Below are 19,970 nucleotides of genomic sequence, written 5' to 3'. Positions count from 1 at the left end.
CATATGGCACAGTAACTATTTGTCCCTTGATCATATGGCACAGTAACTATTTGTCCCTTGACCATATGGCACAGTAACTATTTGTCTTTTAACCATATGGCACAGTAACTATTTGTCCCTTGACCATATGGCACAGTAACTATTTGTCCTTTGACCATATGGCACAGTAACTATTTGTCCTTTGACCATATGGCACAGTAGCTATTTATCCTTTGACCATATGGCACAGTAACTATGTGTCCTTTGACCATATGGCACAGTAACTATTTGTCCTTTGACCATATGGCACAGTAACTATTTGTCCCTTGATCATATGGCACAGTAACTATTTGTCCTTTGACCATATGGCACAGTAACTATTTGTCTTTTGACCATATGGCACTGTAACTATTTGTCCTTTGACCATATGACACAGTAACAATTTTTCCCTTGATCATATGGCACAGTAACTATTTGTCCCTTGACCATAAGGCACAGTAACTATTTGTCCTTTGACCATATGGCACAGTAACTATTTGTCCCTTGACCATATGGCACAGTAACTATTTGTTCTTTGACCATATGGCACAGTAACTATTTGTCCTTTGACCATATGGCACAGTAGCTATTTATCCTTTGACCATATGGCACAGTAACTATTTGTCCCTTAACCATATGGCACAGTAACGATTTGCCCTTTGACCATATGGCACAGTAACTATTTCTTATACAGTACATCAGAGGTCACAGTAATATTTAGCATCTGGCTATACTCAGGTTTGCAGGTAGGAAATTAAAGATACATTAAAGGGATTTTCCAGTATTAATAAGATATGGCTTCTTTCTTTAAAAAACCAGTGCCTCACCTTCATGTAGATTTTACATCATATTGCAATACTAAACACAACCCATCGTTAGGGGGTGGCACTGTTTTTGGAACAAAGCAAATTCTTTAGAACCTTTTGTGTTTCTACTTGCTGTTGAGCTGCTAAATTAATACTGGCACTCACTATCTACCCACATGCATGAAAAAAATCACACTTTTTAGCCTGTATAATATTGTGTTATAAATTGTACAATGAAGATAGATCTCCAGGAATTGTACTCTCTAACAGGTTGAGCATCAATATTAGATTGGTAGGGGTCCAACATCAGCATCCAGCAATCTGCTATTATAAGCTCTCACAGCAGCCACATGTAAACACATTGAATGGAGCTGCCATGTGCAGCTCCATTCAATGTGTAGCAGCCAATGTTGGTTACTGCAGAACAGATCCTGTCCAGAGGAATAGGAGGTATCCCCACCGACCACCTGCTCTGGTGGCTATCACATTTCCAGAACTACAATGTGCAGCTCCATTTAACATGCATAGGTCATTGTCAGGTACTACATAACAGCTCCTATTCCTTTGAAGCCCACAGACATTATGACCCCCATGCCATACCTCAGTAAATTAGTTATGCATAATGCCCACTGTGACAAACTTTTAAGTTATGTCAGTTTTCTTGACATGTTTGTAAAGATTATTCTAATCTTAGACATTTTCCAATCTTTCTAATAAAGACACTTCTAATGTTAGACATTTATGGTATATCTACAGAATATGGTATGTATCTCAAGAAATATGGGCAGCATGGTGGCTCACTCAGTGGTTAGCACTGTAACCTTGCAGCGCTGCAGTCCTGGGTTCAAATCCTACCAAGGATTGTGTGCAAACTGTAAAGCGTTGCGGAATATGTAGTGTGCAAACTGTAAAGCACTGCAGAATATGTTGGCGCTACATAAATAAAGCGATGACTATTATTATTGCCAGGGCTCTAGCCATTGAGTTTAACAGTATCTTAGGAAATAAGCAAGAACAAAATATCTCCCCGGCAAAGCTAAATACACCACAGCATAACATATCTCCTCAGATGCGCCAAATGCCAGAGTATAGCAAAATATGAAAAACAAATGTAATGATGCAGCAATGAATACCTTCCCAGCAGTGGAAAACTTATCTTCCTTCCTACCCCATTTCAATGTTGGCAGCATTCAATCCCATGCCAAACAATTCTGCAGTACTGTGCCACAAATAAACCCCTACAGACAGCAGCACTGTGACCCCATACCACACCTCCCCTTTCAACAGCAGCATTCTGCTACCCCTTCTCACCACTCCTCTCCTTAAAACAGCAGCATGGTGCTACCCCTTCTCACCACTCCTCCTCTCTCAGCAGCAGCACTGTGCCCCCCATCCTACTCTGGCTCACTAGCAGCAGTATTGTGTCCCCCTTTTCATTACACCCCCAATGACAGCAGCACTGTGCCTCCCATTTACACCTGTTCACCACTGGCAGCTGCACTGTGTCCCCCATCCCACCACTGTTTCCTGGCGGCAGCAGTGTTCCTTGCCATCCTATCCCTACTCCAGTGCAAGCAACACTATGGCCCCTCACTTCCTAACCTTCCCCCACTTTCAGCAACACTGTGCCCACTGCCTTCTCATCCTTCCTGCATTGGCAGCAGCACCGTGCCTCCCCCTTCCTACCTCTCTCCCAGTGGCAGCAACATTATACCCAAATCTCCTGACATCAGCATTGTATCTCTTCTTACCCCTACAATAATAATAAGATTCTTCCCCAAACCACGCTAAATACTAAAACGTTGAAAATTCTCCCCTCTCCTGGAGCTTGTGTCTATGGTGGACAAAGAGTGCAGAGGCAGTTTTCCAGTCTCTCTCTTCCTCTGCAGCTACTCTAGGTTCCCGCAGGGTGAACTACCTTTGGTCATGTGACTTTTATGTCACATGGGTCCTTTTCCTCCCGTTACATCGGAAAGTCAACTGATAATGCAGGAATTGCATGGTCACTACAATTCCTGCTTTGTTATGACAGACAGACCCCTTACTAATCGGCTCACCAAGATTCTGCCCGAGCCTGTTGATGACCTATCCTAAGGCTCAGTTATCAATATCTGGTGACCCCAAGTGTGCTGAATCACCAAAAATGTTAATTATGATATTTGGCCACATTCAAATGTAGTATGTGGGGCAGCTAAAATTTCCAAAATGTACTCCTTTCTCAGACGGCCCACTTGAAACTTGCGGATGAATATATGTTGATGACATGCACCAAGTTGCTTGTGATTTTTTTTATATATTATATGCAGTAGTTTCACTGGCGGACACAGACAGAAGAGGACCCCTGTGAAAGAACAGTACATGGGTGCTTTGCAGTCCACTAGCTCATCCACAATGCACAATGCCACCTGCTTTGAGGGTAGAAGCTGGCCCTCTTAGCTCTTGGGTCCATGTATGGCTGCACAGATTGCACCAATGATACGTCCGCCGTGGTGTTTCTAAACTTCCAGTAGTGTGATTTAGGACTTAAGCTTATTCATGACCTGTGACTTTAACAAAAGTATGGCGTATTCACAAATAATAGACAAACTTCTGAAATCAGGGTGTCGGTCACTACTCCATGCTTCCTTCAGATAAAACAGCATTAATCTGATAACTCACCCTATTTAAGCAATTTCCTAGCATTATATTTGCTAGTGGCACCACTCCGGAGCTTCACTTTAAATATCTCTGTTAACAGGAAAAAATACTTGGATTCTCTTAACTTTAGGCACATGTTTCAAAATGCTAACTTTGTTCAGAAAGAACACTGCATAGGAAAGAATGTATTCAAGTTTTTCCATCCAACTTTTGGTGCATATTTCCTACAGTTCTGACACCCCACAAAGGAAAACTTGTAATAACCATCTAGATGTACAGTATATGACTTTACAGAGGGAAACGTATGGAGTGTAAAACGCCATGACATAAAATACTAAAAGCATCATAAAACACTGGGAAGAAACAAAGGCAGCATTTACAAAGGCACAGATTATATTGCAGTATCTCGGAGAGAAATTACAGAAACTGTACATGCTGGGCCGGGATGTTTCCCTAGTCTTAATACACAGCACCAGCCATATAACTTCCCTGACGCTGCCAGACTGCTTGTGAACACCTCTTCTACTGTTGCCAGAGCACGTGGCAACTAGAATAGCAGCAGGACACAGAGGCAAATGTCATCACATTTCCACTCAGTCTGTCCAAACATCTTAAGCTTTCTTTTCTTTCTTTATTTCAGAGCACAGAGTACTGACTGTACGCAGATTAGGGTAAAAGGTGGCATAAGCAGCTTTCTTAGGATCAGAGTTGTTACTGTGTTTTCCCCTTTCTCTGTAGGGAGATGGCACAACTATATACAGTACTGGGTTAACATTTCGCATGGATTTTAGGTATGAATGATAGCACCAAGGCTACTGACACAAAATTAATTTTTCACTAATCCCAATATAGGTTATGGGCTGCCCAGCTCTTTCTGATATAATACTGAAATAATCTTTGTTGCATATTGCATAATTTGCTGGGACTAACCACTACCTTTACAATGGAGAAGAATCCATATGTGATTAGACTACTCTGTCTTGATAGCTCATCTTATACGTAACTCATCTTATAACTCATCTAATATTTCCATAATATATAAAATGAGTTATGATTGGGGAGATTTTAGGAATATGCCATGAAGAATTAATTGGGTGCCCCAACACTGGAACTCCCCTCTGATCACTAGAACAAGGTTTCAAGCCGCTAGTCCTCAATCCATTACTGTAGTTAGAAGGACACATAATGGAATGGTTGAAACCATGCTCAACCCATCATACCAAACTCCTCTTGACTGCAGTTGTTCTGTCCCATCTTAGTGATAAATAATACCTATGCAAGAAGTATACCCCAGAATGGATGACAACTAAGGCAACTAATCTCCCCAAACTTTTGTGTACATTTTAAAGGGTTTGTCCTGATAAAGCAAGAAATCATCTATCCATGGGATTGGTGAGAAATTGTTGATCATTGGGAGTCCCACCGCTGAGACCCCCATGGATCGGCATTCTCTACGGTGCTGGCGGAAAAGTTGAGAGCATGGAATAAAAGAGTGCAGGTCAAGCATGTGCACTGCCCCTCCATTCTAAAGGACATAAAAGGTCCGCTCTGTGCTGATGGGAGCGGGTCCCAGCAGTTAGACATCAAACGATCAACAAGTTCCGTGAGTAGCTAAAATTTTTTTAACTGGACAACCACTTTACATAGTACAAAAGAACCCTTAAATTTTGGGCCAAAAACTCACATAGATTCATGAGTAGATATGAATATTATTTTGGTTGTTTTAAATTCTAAGTTCTAAAGAGTAAACTACAACCTAATCTAAAGCAAAACCTAGATGAAATATTAACAAACACGGATGGTAGTATGAAACCTTACTGGATGTTTATCACAGTGGATTGGAAATTAGTTGGGAAATGGAAACTGACCACCAAGGTAGGAAATATTTTGTGCAATAGTTATGTATATCTGCTTTCAAACTGTGTACAGTATACAGATGTATGGCATCGCCACCTTCTGGAAAGATGCCTCACAGCCTAATTAAAAACCAATGAGAAGACTTTTTCCTAAAGTGGTAAATGCCTCAAGATGTCCCACCCACTTATCCAACTCCAAATTCAATGAAAAGACAAGTATTTGCATGAAAAAGCTGACATACAGCTATATTTGCTGGGCAGCACGGTGGCCAGTGGTTAACACTGTTGCCTTTCAGCTGGAGTCCTGGGTTCAAATCCCACCAAGGACATCTGTAAGAAGTTGGTATGTTCTCCCAGTGCTTGTGTGGATTTCCTCCTGGTACTCTGTTTCCTCTCACACTCCAAAGACAGGGACTTAGATTGTGAGCTCCAGTGGGGACAGTGATGATAATGTCTGTAAATCACTGCGGCATATGATGCTATATAAGCAAAGCATAATAATAAGTGTACTAAGTGTACCTAGAATTCTACTGGTGCACATCAGTTCTATATGCAACAAATGGCCCATTGAGGCGAGTAGATAAGCTTCAGGATTGAAAAGAGAAGATCTCCCTTAAAAGTTAAGTATAGCGAGATGTAAGAGCTAGCAGAGTAAAATTCTGCTACTTCATAGCAGAAATCATTTGAGACCCAACAGAACAAGTGCAGTTTCAGTCAAACTGTTCTAACTTTTTAGTTTTCTTACCACATAGTGCCCTAAGGCATACAAGTACTGCCTAAAATATCCCAACTGATCAGTAGTAGAACAGCTACATTGTAGCCATGCTCATAACTTGCAAAAGTAGGATACATTCAATTCACATGTTTCTATCTCAGGCACTCAGTTTAATTGAAGCTACATTCTGAAGGACAACTACTTTTTATGTCCTTTAATTTATTATGCCTACTTTTATAGTGCCATCATATTCCATAACAGTTTACAGACATTTTCATCACTGTCCCTATTGGGGCTCACAATCTTATTTCCATATTAATATGTCTTTGGAGTGTGGGAAGAAACCAGAGAACATACAAACTGTCTTGGTGGGATTTGAGCCCAGAAACCCAGCGCAGCAAAGTAACAGTGCTAACCACTGAGCCACCGTGCTGCTAGCTCTGTACTCACATCCTGGAAAACCTACCGTTCATCCTCCCAATGCATGTTCAGCAGATTGTCCCTCATCAGATCACATGCTTCATATTATTTTCTGATACATCCTTCGGGTCACTTAGCTCCCATATTACTGTAATGCACATTCAGCAGCAGATCACCCCTTGCCATCCTTCTACCAGGCATTCTTTAAATGACTTACTCCTCCCTACAAGCATTCTTACAAACAACATCCATATCAGAGTACTATGCATTAAGTGTGTACCTAGGCTACCTTTTCCATCTTATTAATGCACATTCTGGAGATCACTTACCTATGGCCAGATATATAGAAAGACTTGCTGATTAAAGGGGTTTCTGGGACTTAGAAGTCATTGATCAGTGGAGTCTGACACAGGCACGCCACCAACTATCTGAAATCTGCCCTATGGATCTATAGGGTGTAATACAGCAACCTCATACATTGCTAAGTGCCTGTGGCCGAGTACTGCACTTTATCGCCCATTTGACAGAATTGGAGATAAACAAGTCATCAGTTGTTTAGTCCTGGACAACCCCTTTAATCTTTGCAGTCATGTGAGTACATTATGCCTGCAGCCTTGTGAACTGCAGCTGTCACTTGATAAAATCAATCAGTAGTGGGAGGAAAAGTCCCTATGCACCTGTTGCTCTACAATTACTAGATGGTTCTTGGCAGAGGAATTCAGTCCCAAGATGGCATTTCCCAAGTAAAACATTCACCTTGATTACAATTACTTGAAGAATGTTATCTACCCACTAAGAAATGCCTGAAAACTTTCTTTCTTCACACATTATACTTTGTATTTTCTGAGAAAACCTTGTTTTAAAGTTAAGTAAAGCAGATCAGAATAACTGAATACCATCTAGTTAACTGCTTGGAAAAAGTGCCTTCTGCTTACCTTTGTGGTCCCAGCTGTCTGCTTGGCATTAGGTTGCTCCTGTTTCTGGCTCCTGAAGAAGACTGCAATGATTGTCTGCAGCCAGAACAGATGGATGAGTGCAGTCTACTACTACTAGCACCTTGCAGCCTGAGAGCAGCCAGTGGTGCACAGCTCAGCAAAAGAGGTTTCACATGTGAGTAGTCAGGATGGGTAAACTCTCTTTAAGAAAGAGGGGTGGGAGTATGTAAGAAGAGAGAATGGGCAGAGACCAAGAGGTTCTGAGTGGATTCCAGCCCCCAGATTACTTTTCAATTTCACAGAAAACCTCTAAAGTCTATTTATTCTCTTTTCTTATTTTTTCCTGAAGGAAAACAAAATCTTGAAAGAGATGCATGACCATAATAAGAGTGTTTGGGAGGAGGTGAAAGGAATGAAGGAATGGCTTCACCGATGATGCTCTAATATTAGAAAGTTGTCTTGGTTTAATTCTGATGTAACCTCAGAATTAATGCAATGTGAATGTGATATAAGTTACTGACGGGAGAGGAGAGAACCATTAGAAACTATTTCTGCAATGCACCCACTATTATAGAAGCATTCCTCATGAGAATGTGCATGGATTTCATCTGCATTAATATGGACAGTTATATGATATTCTTTAAGAAGTGACCACAGTCCCTTCTTGTCATCGTAATAGGTCCATTGATAATAGTCTTTCAGAAACCATCCTTTTTGACATGTCACCCTGAATATTGATAAACTAGATTGTGGCCCGATTCTAACGCATCGGGTATTCTAAAATATGTATGTATGTATATAGCAGCCACATAGTATATAGCACAGGCCACATAGTATATAGGAGCCATGTAGTGTATAGCAGACAAATACTACGTGGCCTGTGCTATATACTATGTGGCTGCTATATACATACATACATACATATTGTAGAATACCCGATGCGTTAACACAAGCCATGCAGTATATAACAGAGCCCACGTACTACATAACACAGCCCACGCAGTATATAGCAGCCACGTAGTATATAACACGCCCATGTAGTATATAGCACAGCCCACACAGTATATCACACAGCCCACGCAGTATATAACACTGCCCATGTAGTATATAGCAGCCACGCGGTACATAACACAGCCCACGCAGTATTTAGCAGTATGGGCACCATATCCGTGTTAAAAAAAAAATAGTTACATACTCACCCGCCGGGATCCAGCGAAGCTCTGGCAATGTGCGCGCGGCTGCCGCCATCTTCCGTTCCCAGGATGCATTGCAAAATTACCCAGATGACTTAGCGGTCTCGCGAGACCGGTAAGTCTTCTGGGTAATTTCGCAATGCATCTCTGGGAACGGCAGATGGCGGCCGGCGCGAGCGCATCGTCAGACGATGAAAATTAAGAATAGCAGGTTTTTTTTTACTTTTAACATTACATCTTTTTACTATTGATGCTGCATAGGCAGCATCCATAGTAAAAAGTTGGGGACACACAGGGTTAATAGCAGCGGTAACGGAGTGCGTTACACCGCGGCATAATGCGGTCCGTTACCGCTGGCATTAACCCTGTGTGAGCGGTGACTGGAGGGGAGTATGGAGCGGGCGCCGGGCACTGACTGCAGGGGAGTAGGGAGGGACTAACCGGACTGTGCCCGTCGCCGATTGGTTGCGGCAGCCATGACAGGCAGCTGGCGAGACCAATCAGCGACACTGGATTTCCGTGACGGAAGTTGCCGACAAAAAGACGAAAGTACCCCTTAGACAATTATATATATAGATACTCTGAATTATCTGTGAATCTGGGTAAAGTGTCACTTGATGCGCTATTGATGGAGACTATCGACGAGATGACTTTCTTGAAAACTTTATTTAACAGGTGTTAAGGTCAACGCATTTCGAGGTCATGCAGGATGTCTTTTTAAGGGCGAAAACCTAATGGGTTTTCATCCTGTGGAAAAGGTCCTGCATGACCTCGAAACGAGTTGAATTTCAAATCTGTTTAGAGATGGGTGGACACCTGGATGTTCGGGTCCCGCAGGTTCTGCCGAACAGTTACAAAAAGTTTGGGTTCGGGTACCAGAACAGTACCTGGACCCGAACCTGGACCCCATTCACTTGAATGAAGGACCCAAACATCCAGTGTTTGCCACACTGCCATGTGCATGACAGCATGGCAAACACTGCTTATGATCGGCGATGAAATCATCCCTGCCCGTTAGAGAACAGCAGTTCCAACGCTGTCAAATGACAGCGTGAGTGCGCAGTTGTGATTGGAGGTATAAAATTTACCTCCGGTCACTGATGTCAGCAGATGGGACTACTGCTCCCATCGTCCAACACCTGTTGCCACTAATAGCAGTGAGAGCAGGAGCGACTGATGGGAGTATTCATTTGCTGGCTCCTGCTCTGTAAATAAATAATTAAAAAAAAAGGCAAAACTCAAAGCTGGGGGCTGCAACCCTCAGCTGTTAGCTTCAATAAGGCTGGTTATCAAGAGAGGAGGAATCCCCATGCCATATTTTTTAATTATTTAAATAAATAATTATTTTTAAAAAAATGGAGTGGGATTCCCCCCCATTTTTGACAACCAGCCTTGCTAAAGCAAACAGCTGGGGTGCTGCTATTCTCAAGCTGGTAAGGGGCCATGGATATTGCCCCAGCTTAAAAATAGCAGCCCACAGCTGCCCAGAAAAGGCACATCTATTAGATGCACCAATTCTAGCACTTTGCCCAGCTCTTCCCACTTGCCCTGTAGCGGTGGCAAGTGGGGTTCATATTTGTGGGGTTGATGTCACCTTTGTATTGTCAGGTGACATCAAGCCCATGGCTTAGTAATGGAGAGGCGTCTATAAGACACCGATCCATTACTAATCCTATAGTTGTATGGTAAATAAATACACAGCCAGAATAAAGTCCTATATTAGAAATGAAACAAAACACACTTCTACTTTTTTATTTAAAAATAACAAACACAGTTATTCTCACCAAAGCCTTCGTCTTCTGTAACAAAACCAAAATAAAAAACAACAATATCCCTCACCTCTCCGTCATTCTGTCCCACGCTGTAATCCATGTAATCCATGTCTGGGGAAAAAACAGTATTCAACCTGGACGGTGCTAAAATGCGACAGTCCAGGCTGAGAACCACTGGTGACTGAACTGCGAGTGCAGCCTCAGAGACCGGCGGAGACATCATTGAGGTTAGGCTACGTTCACATTTGCGTTGTGCGCCGCAGCGTCGGCGACGCAACGCACAACGCAAACAAAAACGCAACAAAACACACGATAAAACGCTGCGTTTTGCGACGCATGCGTCCTTTTTTGCCGAAAGTTGGATGCAAAAAAAATGCAACTTGTTGCGTTCTCTGCGCCCAACGCTTGCGGCCAAAAAAACGCATGCATCGCAAAACGCAGCACAACGCATGTCCATGCGCCCCCCATGTTAAATATAGGGGCGCATGACGCATGCGGCGACGCTGCGGCGCCCGACGCTGCGGCGCCGAACGCTAATGTGAACGTAGACCAAAAATACCCTCTCGGCCAACAGAGGGCATACCTCTCAGCCAAAACATATAAACCTATAAAAGACCCACTGGGTTGCAGAGTGGAAAAACAGATGTATGCAAAAAATTCGCAACCAAGCAGGAGAGGTATCAAAAAAGAAGTAATTTTATTAAAGTATTAAATACACAACAATGCAATAATTACATATGGACAAAAAAACGGTGAAAGGGAAGGCGTGCCAACAACAACACCAGCATCAAAGATGTGCATTAGGTGCTGGAAAGAGGCACAGCAAATCCAGGCTACCTGGATACACAGACACGCTGGGAAATGCCCATAAATACAAAATGGTCACAGGTAGTGGGGTAACACGACTAATCAACACTCCACAAAAGGATAATAATAGAAAAAGTTAGAATAACCAGTACATCCATGGAGTAGATGAGTTGAAAATAACATGAACCCACATATGAAATACCAATGAGACTGAGCTCAATCAGAGCAGGGCATCGAGATGTACATATCACCGGTACCTCCAAGTCCTAGGAAGAATGTGTGCATGCTACTGATGTTAAAAAAACATTACCTTGGGACATGGTGGAAAACCGGGCACCAGCGTGGTGTGCACAGGAGGGAGCCTCGACGTACGTTTCGCCATTGCGGGCTTCGTCAGGAGGCGTGGCTTAATGTTAGAAGGGCTGGGAAATAAATATGGGTCAAAGGGGGTATACTGGCCAATCGGCGCGCACCCATCATGATGCGGAAGTCCCCCGGCCGGCGGATGCAGCAGCGCACCACGAGGTATGGGCGGGAGGACAGACGTCATCTCCGCCCATCTCCGTGGTAACGCCGCAAGCACCCGACACGGCCGAGGGCATGCGTGGGGCGCGCTCAGACCAGAGAGAGGGACGACAGAAGAACGATGCCGCAGGTGGAAAAAAGTAAGGAGCAAGTTGCACGGGGAGGGATAAGGGGCTGGAAAACCAATTGATCAGGCGCATTGTTCCAAAAGTGAAAGCCAATAACCCCCTGAAAGGGGGCACGCACTAGTTATTCAATGGGAGGTAGAAAAGGAATAAATAATGAAATATAATAAGCCCTATCTAGCGCGGCAACACAGGGTACAGAAATGGAACATAAATGTATGAAAATGTACACATACTAGATACTAAGACTGATGGTCAAAGCGAAAAGATGCATAATCTGTGACCATGATACACCATGTCACAGAAGTATGCACAAAACAGCACCTAAAACTAATAAGCTGACATTCAAAAAAAAAACCCTACTGTAAGATTAATAACATACATAGCAGCATAGTGATAGCAAAACTAAATATAAACCAGCTAATTCCATACAATAAAGGCGGTTATAAATAATTCAGAGCATAAATGTCCATATAGGCCCGTATAAAAGAATATGGAACCCGGGCGAAGATTGATGTAGCGCAGCAGTCCCGCAGTTGATGGAATTTTTTTGATATCCCAATAGATGCAGCAATCTTCTGTTCGATGAGGTCCACCACGGAGTCCCACCAGAATGAGCAAGTCACAGACGAAAAAACGGGTAGGTATCTAAGCAAAAGATAAAGATATAAAATTAAATACCAACATACAAAAACACACACAAATGTGACTCAAAAGAAAAAAGAAATATATAAAATAACCCAACACACAAAATTAAAAACAGCCTGGATTCATAAAAAAGACTTGAAACTGATGGCCTCATTGAGGCCTATCGGTGAAAGTGTGCCCAAATTAACCATCCAGCGTGTCTCCTTTTGGAGAAGTTTTTGCCTGATGTTACCACCACGAATCCCCATGTAGACATGGTCAATGCCACGAAAACTCAGACCCTTGGGGTTGCTGTGGTGGACATCAAAACACTGTCTAGGGATTGACTTCAACAGAAGAGGCTCGGAACACGTGGCAGAATTTTTGAGATCCCTAATGTGCTCCTGGACACGAACCTTGAAAGCCCTCGTTGTCATGCCAATATAAATGCGGTTACACGGGCATTTTGCATAGTAAATGATAGCTTCTGTATTGCAAGTGATATGGTGCACAATCTTATACATCTTATCCCCAGCGGAGTCAGTGAACTCCTTAGTTCTGGAGATATACTCGCAAGCAGAGCAGCTACCACACGGGAAACATCCCCAGGGGGGGCCTTTTGAGTTGATGCCAAAGGGGTTACTTTTGGGGGGAACATAATGACTACTGCAAAGTGTATCACGCAGCGTACGAGATCTCCGCCACGTAATAAGTGGATACGGAGTCAATTGTCCAGACAGGTCCTTGTCTGTCAAAAGGACCGGCCAGTGTCTTTTAAAAATCGCATTGATCTTTGACCAATTCGAATTAAATTGTGTAATGAAGCGTGGTGCTGAAGCATTATTGGCTGAGCACCTCCTGGGTGGTCCTGCCAAGAGCGAGGACCTGTCTGAATGTACAGCCCGCAAATACCCTCTCTGGATATCAACCTGTTAGTAGCCCCTATCCTTAAACCGACGTGTAAGATCTCCCGCCTGCCTAAAGAAGGTGTCATCACTGGAACAGATTCTGCGGGCCCACAGAAACTGTCCAATAGGTATGGAGCTCTTAAGTTTCGGCGGATGGGACGAGGAGAAGTATAACAATGCGTTGGTGGCCGTGCTCTTGCGGAAAACATCAGTAGCTATAATGCCATCAGGCAACTTGGAGATAGCCAAATCCAGAAAATCAATGGAAGTTTGGCTATATTTCCAAGTCAATCTGATATTCAATGTATTGACATTGAGGCGGTTAAGAAAGGTATCCAATTGCGACGTGGAGCCCTGCCAGATAAAGAAAATATCGTCGATATACCGTAGCCACGAGATGACGGAGTTGTGACCGGGTGTGTCAAGGACCACATCCCTCTCCCACAGCCCCAGGAACAAATTAGCATACGAGGGCGCACAAGACGCCCCCATAGCGGTGCCCTGGAGCTGTAGGAAGGGGCGGTCCTTGAACACAAAAAAATTATGAGTCAATATGAACTCCAATAGTTCCAAAATAAAGTTAATAAGTTCCGGTCCAAGATTGGTCATATCCAAAAAGAATTTAGCAGCCCGCATCCCGTGGCCATGGCCTATCGACGTGTACAGGGACTCCACGTCGCAAGTCACCAGCCACATGTCATCCTCAAGAGCAAGGCCATCCAGCCTCCTCAACACATCCGTGGTATCCTTCACAAACGATGGAAGAGTCTCCACACATTTTTTCAAATAAAAATCAATGAATTGGCACGAAGGTTCACAAAGACCCCCCATGCCCGAGACAATGGGTCTGCCTGGTGGGCAAGAGGGATACTTGTGAACCTTGGGCAGTAAATAAAAGGTTGGAACAACAGGAAACTCAGGGAAAAGAGCATCTCTCATCTTATCAGTAATGGCTGAACATTCCACACCCTCATTGAGGAGAGATTTTAATCTCCGTTGGAAACCTGGTAGAGGTATGTTGTCCAGCTTTCTATAGTGTTCAGGTCTCCGAAGCTGTCGGAAAGCCTCAGCCTCATAGAGTGAAACCGGCCAAATCACAACATTGCCGCCCTTATCCGCCTGCTTAATAACGACATATTTCATATCATTTAGCTCCTTAATTGCCTTCCTCAGTGGAGAAGTCTGGTTGTCATGGACAGGGTCCATACTCAATCTATCAATCTCTTTCCCCACCAACTTGACAAATATCTCCACTGAAGGGCAGGCGGACAAGGGCGGAAAGGTATGCGATCGCCGATATAGGTGTACGGGAGCAGAGGGAGACGCAACGCAGACATTCTCCGCCTCCAAAGATTCAAGGTCACTCAGGACCTGTGTTGTGAATTTGCTTTTTGCTCCCTCTAGTGGTTACTAGTTTTTTGACTCTGGTTTTTCTGTCATTCCTTTTATCCGCACCTGGGTCGTTAGTTAGGGGTGTTTCTATTTAAGCTCCCTGGACCTTCAGTTCAATGCCTGGCAACGTAGTTATCAGAGCTAGTCTGCTGTGCTCTTGTCTACTGATCCTGGTTCCAGTAATATCAGCTAAGTCTGCTTTTTGCTTTTTGCTATTTGTTTTGGTTTTGTATTTTTGTCCAGCTTGTTCCAAATATATATCCTGACCTTTGCTGGAAGCTCTAGGGGGCTGGTGTTCTCCCCCCGGACCGTTAGACGGTTCGGGGGTTCTTGAATTTCCAGTGTGGATTTTGATAGGGTTTTTGTTGACCATATAAGTTACCTTTCTTTATTCTGCTATCAGTAAGCGGGCCTCTCTGTGCTAAACCTGGTTCATTTCTGTGTTTGTCATTTCCTCTTACCTCACCGTTATTATTTGTGGGGGGCTTCTATCCAGCTTTGGGGTCCCCTTCTCTGGAGGCAAGAAAGGTCTTTTGTTTTCCTCTACTAGGGGTAGCTAGATTCTCCGGCTGGAGCGTGTCATCTAGAATCAACGTAGGAATGATCCCCGGCTACTTCTAGTGTTGGCGTTAGGAGTAGATATATGGTCAATCCAGTTACCACTGCCCTATGAGCTGGATTTTTGTATTCTGCAGACTTCCACGTTCCTCTGAGACCCTCGCCATTGGGGTCATAACAGTTTGCCAGGCCAGTATTAAATGTCCAGACCTTGATTACAAGTGTGGACCAGCTGGCTACTCGTGTGCAGGGCATACAAGACTATGTTATCAGAAATCCTAGGTCAGAAGCCATTAAGAATGTTATGGTGGGTTTTCCCATTCCCACAGGTCTGAATGATACTATGGCACTGGCTATTCAAATTGACCGGCGGTTGCGGGAGCGCAAAACCGCAAATTCCCTCATGGTGTTGTCTGAACAGACACCTAATTCGGTGCAATGTGATAGAAAAATCGCAAATTCCCTCATGGTGTTGTCTGAACAGACACCTGAGTTAATGCAATATGATAGAATCCTGACTAGAAATGAGCGGAAAATTCATAGACGCCGGAATGGCTTGTGCTACTACTGTGGTGATTCTACACATGTTATCTCAGCATGCTCTAAACGTATAGCTAAGGTTGTTAGTCCTGTCACCGTTGGTAATTTGCAACCTAAATTTATTCTGTCTGTAACTTTGATTTGCTCACTGTCGTCTTATCCTGTCATGGCGTTTGTAGATTCAGGTGCTGCCCTGAGTCTTATGGATCTGTCATTTGCTAAGCACTGTGGTTTTACTCTTGAACCATTAGAAAATCCTATTCCTCTTAGGGGTATTGATGCTACGCCATTGGCAGCAAATAAACCGCAGTATTGGACACAGGTTACCATGTGCATGACTCCTGAACACCGCGAGGTGATACGTTTCCTGGTTTTACATAAAATGCATGATTTGGTTGTTTTAGGGCTGCCATGGTTACAGACCCATAATCCAGTCCTGGACTGGAAGGCTATGTCAGTCTCAAGTTGGGGCTGTCGGGGTATTCATGGGGATTCCCTGCCTGTGTCTATTGCTTCTTCTACGCCTTCGGAAGTTCCGGAGTATTTGTCTGATTATCAGGATGTCTTCAGTGAGTCTGAGTCCAGTGCACTGCCTCCTCATAGGGACTGTGACTGTGCTATAGATTTGATCCCAGGCAGTAAATTTCCTAAGGGAAGACTGTTTAATCTGTCGGTACCTGAACATACCGCTATGCGTTCATATATCAAGGAGTCTCTAGAGAAAGGACATATTCGTCCGTCTTCTTCCCCTCTTGGTGCGGGATTCTTTTTTGTGGCAAAAAAGGACGGATCTTTGAGACCTTGTATTGATTATCGGCTTTTAAATAAGATCACTGTCAAATTTCAGTATCCTTTACCGCTGTTGTCTGACTTGTTTGCCCGGATTAAAGGTGCCAAGTGGTTCACCAAGATAGACCTTCGCGGTGCGTACAACCTTGTGCGCATTAAGCAAGGTGATGAATGGAAAACCGCATTCAATACGCCCGAAGGTCATTTTGAGTACTTGGTGATGCCTTTTGGGCTCTCCAATGCGCCTTCAGTTTTTCAGTCCTTTATGCATGACATTTTCCGGAAGTATCTGGATAAATTTTTGATTGTTTATCTGGATGATATTTTGTTTTTTTCTGATAATTGGGATTCGCATGTGGAGCAGGTCAGGTTGGTCTTTAAAATTTTGCGTGAAAATTCTTTGTTTGTCAAGGGCTCAAAGTGTCTCTTTGGTGTACAGAAGGTTCCCTTTTTGGGGTTCATTTTTTCCCCTTCTGCTGTGGAGATGGACCCAGTCAAGGTCCGAGCTATTCTTGATTGGACTCAGCCCTCGTCAGTTAAGAGTCTTCAGAAGTTCTTGGGTTTCGCTAACTTCTACCGTCGTTTTATCGCTAATTTTTCTAGCATTGTGAAACCTTTGACGGATATGACCAAGAAGGGCTCCGATGTAGCTAACTGGGCTCCTGCTGCCGTGGAGGCTTTCCAGGAGTTGAAACGCCGGTTTACTTCGGCGCCTGTTTTGTGCCAGCCCGATGTCTCACTTCCCTTTCAGGTCGAGGTGGATGCTTCAGAGATTGGAGCAGGGGCCGTTTTGTCGCAGAGAGGCCCTGGTTGCTCTGTTATGAAACCTTGTGCCTTTTTCTCTAGGAAGTTTTCGCCTGCCGAGCGAAATTATGATGTGGGCAATCGGGAGTTGTTGGCCATGAAGTGGGCATTTGAGGAGTGGCGTCATTGGCTCGAGGGTGCTAAGCATCGTGTGGTGGTCTTGACTGATCACAAAAATCTGATGTATCTCGAGTCTGCTAAACGCCTTAATCCGAGACAGGCCCGCTGGTCATTGTTTTTCTCCCGCTTTGATTTTGTTGTCTCGTATTTACCAGGTTCAAAGAGTGTGAAGGCCGATGCCCTTTCTAGGAGCTTTGTGCCTGATGCTCCTGGAGTCGCTGATCCTGTTGGTATTCTTAAAGATGGAGTTATCTTGTCAGCTATTTCTCCGGATCTGCGACGTGTGTTGCAGAGATTTCAGGCTGATAGGCCTGAGTCTTGTCCACCTGACAGACTGTTTGTCCCGGATAAGTGGACCAGCAGAGTCATTTCCGAGGTTCATTCCTCGGTGTTGGCAGGTCACCCGGGAATTTTTGGCACCAGAGATCTGGTGGCCAGGTCCTTTTGGTGGCCTTCCTTGTCAAGGGATGTGCGGTCATTTGTGCAGTCCTGTGGGACTTGTGCTCGAGCTAAGCCTTGCTGTTCTCGTGCCAGCGGTTTGCTCTTGCCCTTGCCTGTCCCGAAGAGACCTTGGACACATATCTCCATGGATTTCATTTCTGATCTTCCGCTATCTCAGGGCATGTCCGTTATCTGGGTGATATGTGATCGCTTCTCAAAGATGGTCCATTTGGTTCCTTTGCCTAAGCTGCCTTCCTCTTCCGATCTGGTTCCTGTGTTTTTCCAGAACGTGGTTCGTTTGCACGGCATCCCTGAGAATATTGTGTCAGACAGAGGATCCCAGTTCGTTTCCAGGTTCTGGCGATCCTTTTGTAATAGGATGGGCATTGATTTGTCGTTTTCGTCTGCTTTCCATCCTCAGACTAATGGACAGACGGAGCGAACCAATCAGACTTTGGAGGCTTATTTGAGGTGTTTTGTCTCTGCTGATCAGGACGATTGGGTGACATTCTTGCCGTTGGCTGAGTTTGCCCTTAATAATCGGGCTAGTTCCGCCACCTTGGTTTCGCCTTTTTTCTGCAACTCTGGTTTCCATCCTCGCTTTTCTTCGGGTCATGTGGAGCCTTCTGACTGTCCTGGGGTGGATTCTGTGGTGGATAGGTTGCAGCGGATCTGGAATCATGTGGTGGACAACTTGAAGTTGTCACAGGAGAGGGCTCAGCGCTTTGCCAACCGCCGCCGCGGTGTGGGTCCCCGACTACGCGTTGGGGATTTGGTATGGCTTTCTTCCCGCTTTGTTCCTATGAAGGTCTCCTCTCCCAAATTTAAACCTCGTTTTATTGGGCCTTACAAGATATTGAAAATCCTTAATCCTGTATCTTTTCGTCTGGATCTTCCTGTGTCGTTTGCTATTCACAATGTATTTCATAGGTCCTTGTTGCGGCGGTACATTGTGCCTGTAGTTCCTTCTGCTGAGCCTCCTGCTCCGGTGTTGGTTGAGGGCGAGTTGGAGTACGTGGTGGAGAAGATCTTGGATTCTCGCCTCTCCAGGCGGAGGCTTCAGTACCTGGTCAAGTGGAAGGGCTATGGTCAAGAGGATAATTCCTGGGTGGTCGCCTCTGATGTTCATGCGGCCGATTTAGTTCGTGCCTTTCATGCCGCTCATCCTGATCGCCCTGGTGGTCGTGGTGAGGGTTCGGTGACCCCTCACTAAGGGGGGGGTACTGTTGTGAATTTGCTTTTTGCTCCCTCTAGTGGTTACTAGTTTTTTGACTCTGGTTTTTCTGTCATTCCTTTTATCCGCACCTGGGTCGTTAGTTAGGGGTGTTTCTATTTAAGCTCCCTGGACCTTCAGTTCAATGCCTGGCAACGTAGTTATCAGAGCTAGTCTGCTGTGCTCTTGTCTACTGATCCTGGTTCCAGTAATATCAGCTAAGTCTGCTTTTTGCTTTTTGCTATTTGTTTTGGTTTTGTATTTTTGTCCAGCTTGTTCCAAATATATATCCTGACCTTTGCTGGAAGCTCTAGGGGGCTGGTGTTCTCCCCCCGGACCGTTAGACGGTTCGGGGGTTCTTGAATTTCCAGTGTGGATTTTGATAGGGTTTTTGTTGACCATATAAGTTACCTTTCTTTATTCTGCTATCAGTAAGCGGGCCTCTCTGTGCTAAACCTGGTTCATTTCTGTGTTTGTCATTTCCTCTTACCTCACCGTTATTATTTGTGGGGGGCTTCTATCCAGCTTTGGGGTCCCCTTCTCTGGAGGCAAGAAAGGTCTTTTGTTTTCCTCTACTAGGGGTAGCTAGATTCTCCGGCTGGAGCGTGTCATCTAGAATCAACGTAGGAATGATCCCCGGCTACTTCTAGTGTTGGCGTTAGGAGTAGATATATGGTCAATCCAGTTACCACTGCCCTATGAGCTGGATTTTTGTATTCTGCAGACTTCCACGTTCCTCTGAGACCCTCGCCATTGGGGTCATAACAAC

At 44.3% G+C, this 19,970-nt stretch overlaps 1 protein-coding gene across 2 annotated transcripts in view; it reads right to left on the bottom strand.

The window, feature by feature from the left end:
- The window catches only part of COL8A2 (collagen type VIII alpha 2 chain), a 396,338-nt gene extending 388,770 nt beyond the window's left edge, over positions 1 to 7,568 (bottom strand). The window contains exon 1 of one of the 2 annotated variants that reach the window (XM_077295828.1): positions 7,388 to 7,568. The gene's annotated coding sequence lies outside the window, so the exon portion shown is untranslated. Of the gene's footprint in view, positions 1 to 6,498; positions 6,607 to 7,387 lie in introns of those variants that run through there. The other variant, XM_077295830.1, reaches the window with a different exon arrangement.
- Positions 7,569 to 19,970: the final 12,402 nt, after the last annotated feature.

Source organism: Ranitomeya variabilis, chromosome 3 (assembly GCF_051348905.1).
Source record: "Ranitomeya variabilis isolate aRanVar5 chromosome 3, aRanVar5.hap1, whole genome shotgun sequence".
Taxonomy (NCBI): domain Eukaryota; kingdom Metazoa; phylum Chordata; class Amphibia; order Anura; family Dendrobatidae; genus Ranitomeya; species Ranitomeya variabilis.
This window is presented reverse-complemented; position numbering and strand designations above follow the sequence as displayed.